Source organism: Myotis brandtii, unplaced genomic scaffold (genome assembly GCF_000412655.1).
Source record: "Myotis brandtii unplaced genomic scaffold, ASM41265v1 scaffold394, whole genome shotgun sequence".
NCBI lineage: Eukaryota > Metazoa > Chordata > Mammalia > Chiroptera > Vespertilionidae > Myotis > Myotis brandtii.
The window spans coordinates 779,413-783,701 of NW_005365111.1; the positions used below are offsets into that span (position 1 = coordinate 779,413).

At 37.6% G+C, this 4,289-nt stretch overlaps 1 protein-coding gene across 1 annotated transcript in view; it reads right to left on the minus strand.

Annotated features, from left to right (window-relative positions):
• Positions 1–2,182, minus strand: part of LOC102246351 (putative P2Y purinoceptor 10) — a 17,825-nt gene extending 15,643 nt beyond the window's left edge. Inside the window, exon 1 of the mRNA XM_005872854.2 lies at positions 2,021–2,182. The gene's annotated coding sequence lies outside the window, so the exon portion shown is untranslated. The remainder of the gene's footprint in view (positions 1–2,020) is intronic.
• Positions 2,183–4,289: the final 2,107 nt, after the last annotated feature.

Consider the following 4,289-nt stretch of genomic DNA (forward strand, 5'->3'; position numbering starts at 1 on the left):
TAAGCATAAGTGATGGATGTGGACAACAGGGGGTGAGGGTGAGGGCAGGATTGGGGGGATGAGGGGACATTGGGGGGATAAGGACACATTTGTAATATCTTATTCAATAAAGGGAAAAATATTTAAAAAAACAGGCAAAGAACCTGAATAGACACTTCTCCAAATAAGACATATGAATGTCCAATAGACATATGGAAATATGTTCAACATCACAGTTCATCAGAGAAATGACAACTAAAACCACAATGAAATATCACCTTACATGTGTCAGAATGGCTATCATTAACAAATTAACAAACAACAAGTGATGGCAAGGATGTGGAGAAAAGGGAACCCTCATGTACTGTTGGTGGAAATACATATGGTGTAGCCACTGTGGAAAATAGTAAGAGAAAGACACATATGATTTCACTCATATGTGTAATCTAATAAACAAAATGAACTAAGAAGCAAAATAAAGACAAACTCATAGATAAAGAGCAGGCTAACAGCTATCGTGGTGGGGTAGCTGGGAGGGGGTGAGGAGATTGAGCAAAAAAGATGAAAAAGAAATGAGGAAAAAACTCATGGGCACAGACAACAGTGTGGTGACACAACTGGTTATAAGAGCCACCCCAAACCACCTAGAAGTGTGCTCACTTTTGTGACATCATATGCTCCACCACTGCCAGAATTTGAGCTGACTACACAACTTGAACTCAACAACTTTCCCAAAAGAGCCCCAAAAGGAACTACTTTTGACCAAAGTAGGACCTGTGTTCAACAAAAACCATTACAAAGACAATTACCCTGAATGCATGACCTGATTATGTATATACTGTAGGCCATTTCCTGCCTCAGTATACCAGGATATCACCTATTTTTAGCAGTGAATAATTGTACTGTGTCACAATTGCTAAGAGATAAAGTCAATTAATAGGAATGGTAATGACACCCCATCCATTTTAACAACCAAAATAAAAATGTTCCACTTTCAGGATCCTTGGTACTGAGACTACTCCCCTCCACCAATAAAGCACAACAAAGCTTGTTATCATTCTATTCAGAATGATCCTGATACCAACTGGTATAACACAGTCCACCTTTAAGTACTCCCTAACTGAAAGATGTTTCGTTTTTACTCAGTCATCTTTGCTCAAAACCAGAGAGGTTGCAAGCATTCAGAGTAATGAGAACAATAATCACTGAGAGATAGGTGTCTCTATTTGGGGCTCTGTTGTCCAGTAGGGCTGAACTTGCGTCAAAAGTCACCTTTCAAAATATCAAAAAATGATTCTGAACAGACTGAGATCATTATACCAGAGCTTATCAACTGAGATATTACCTCATTTCCTAACATAAAATCCAACATAGTTATAAATGCATCCACAGTATTCTCTTGGAGATACAGGCTGCTATCAGGGAAGGGAGCATGATTTAGAAGACACAGGTTCTAGTTCTAGTTCTATCACTAACTAGATGAATTATCCTAAGTGTCTTCACTGGCTCTCAGTTTTTCCATCTGTATTGTGAAGGATTTGGCTCTCTAAGAGCTCTTTCAGCCACCAAATCTATGATCTCAAGTTCTTTTCTTCTCTTTTGCTGTATCTATGAGAGCTCATCTTACCAAAGCAATGGGACTACATAAAATCTTCATTATGCAGCTAGGTAAATAATACAGAACAAGAATTTAAATCCTCTTTTTCTGGCTGAATATGCTACAACAATCTCACTAAACACTCTATTTTCTTACCACTTGTGCCAACCTCCTGACAAAGAAACAAAGAGCCCTCAGGAAAGAGTGAGCTGAATCACAGGCTTCATGCTACTGTGTTACGGTGGGGACTGGTGGCATTAACCTTAACTTTGTACTCTAGTCTTACTCAAGAGAAATCATCACTCTTGCTGCAAGAAATCTGAAATAAACCAGGGACCATTTTCAATTCAACGGTCCCACATTTGCCCCTGTCCTGCATCTTCATGCCCCCACCAATCTTCCCACACAGAACCACCAATTCCCAGATACTATACTGTAACTTACCCTGGAGACTTGCAGGGTTTAGCACTCTAGTTTCTTTGCAGGGAGCTGGGGATGAAAAATATAACTCTGGGTAACACGGATCCTGCTGATAACTGACAATTTGTTGTTGAAAGAGGAAGTTGAGTGAATTTTGCATCTCACCACAGAAACCTTATTTGTACAGACCAAAGGTAAGTCCCTTGAGCAGATGACGCTACTAAAGGTTTATTTTATTTCTATTTCATTGGTGCAAAGAAATTCAAAGAGCTTGGAACAAAAGGCTGTGCAAAATAAATAAAAAAAGATATGCATATCAGTCTTCCTCACATTATATCTTTCTACCACAACCCATATGCCTACTTTTTTTACTAGATTCCAGTAGGCTCCATGGCAAGATGGGATTTTGAGGCAAATATACAGGGAGTTTACCTAAGAACAAGAAAGCTGCAATTCCTTCAAGCATGAAGGGCACAAGGTGAAGATATCTCAAGATCTCTTGCATTACTGGCTTGGTAGTGATAAACTCCCTTAGCCTTTTTTTTTTTTTTTTGTCTGTGAAGCTCCTTATTTCCCATTCAATTTTGAATGATAGCCTTGCTGTATAGAGTATTGTTGGATTCAGTCCCTTGCTTTGCATCACTTTGTAAATTTCCTTCCATTCTTTTCTGGCCTGATATGTTTCTGTTGAGAATACAAGTCAGAACTAAGAGCAGTAGGACTAGCTTTGCTTACACTGTCCCCTTTATCTGGAGTGCACTTCTCTCAGTTTATCTCAAGGCTTAAAATTTAATGTGTAATTTGGTTATTTTTATACATTTTTTACTACCTTAGTATACTGCAAACTGCTTGAGGGCAAAGGTCATGGCTGACTTATCTCTGTATTCCCAACCAGTCCAGCACAAGGCACTTTCATGAATGTTTGTTGAGTGACTAATTGAAGGGATGAATAAAAAAAATAAATGTTCAAATAATGCATGAATTAAAAAAAAGTGAACAATGTTGATAACAGAGTCTCCCCACAGATTACTAAGATTTTGGTTTTTATGTATAATGTCTCTGGGGATTTTATAAGTATGCAAATAAAGAAAGGTCATACTCTTAGGGACTGTAGTGTCAGCCAAGTCTGAGTGTAGTTCTGAGAAACAAAGCTTGCAAAGCAGCATGAACCTCTGTGGGCATGTAAAGGAACCTCATTCAGAAACCACGGTCAATGGGGAGAAAAGGATTCATATGTAATACTTTAAACGATAAAGAATTTTTAAAAAGAAACCATAGCCTGAAACTGCAAAGAGCCTTCTGGGTAATAGCCATAGCAAACGGGAAAAAAAAGTACTGTGTGTTAGGTTAAACAGTAGCATTTGGATTTTTGGGTAAGACTAAATAAAGAAGGGAGTGGATGACCACAATTTTTTGTAAAAGGGCAAACTGGACCTGCAACGTCTCCTTATAAAACTAACACCCTTCAAGAACTAGATAGAGACATGCCTAATACTCAGAAATGTCTAATACAAAATTCAAGGGTGCAAGGGATGGAAAAGAGATACTTTCAGCACTAGAAACTAAGAGTTTGAACTGATTGATGAAAAAGCTATGACTGGCTGAGGTATATCAAATGAAACATGCTTGACCTTGCAATCCCCTTATTAGTTCTGATTTCATATATTTATCCAGCCCCAATCTGTTATTAATTTGATATTCTGACTTGAAATTCTACAGAAAAGAAAATATACTGACAGGCCAACACACATTTCAGTTTATTTGGCAGTTCTGTTTCTTACTATAAATTATTAAATTGGATTTCTGGTACAAATTCATCCTTTGTGAGTTTGGGCAGTATAAGCCAGGGTAAGATCTTACTCTGGACAAAAAAAATTCCAGAACTTTTTAGTTTTAAATCCAAACCCTGGGAGAGAAAGATAAAAGGAATGCTTTCTTGACAATTAGCTATTAACACTACCTCCTACCTTCATTTCACAGACACCTTAACATTGCTAAAAAGAAAGCCTGCCTGCTTACCTCATTTCTCTCTTGCATGCAAGTATCCTCTCCTCATTGGCCCTAAAAAGGGAAGCAAAATTATCTCAGAAGTCAGTGAACCAATTTAGGCAAAGGGAATTTCAACTCAAGTAAAGTTCTGAGTGTTAATTAAAACAAAAAGCTGATAATTTAAGAATAATCTCAGATTAACTTTTAGAAGAGAGTCTACTAGTTACTGAGTATGACTGACAGTCTAGGAATCATTATCATCTCAACCCAATTAATAAATATCCACTTGTAAGAGTCTAAAAAA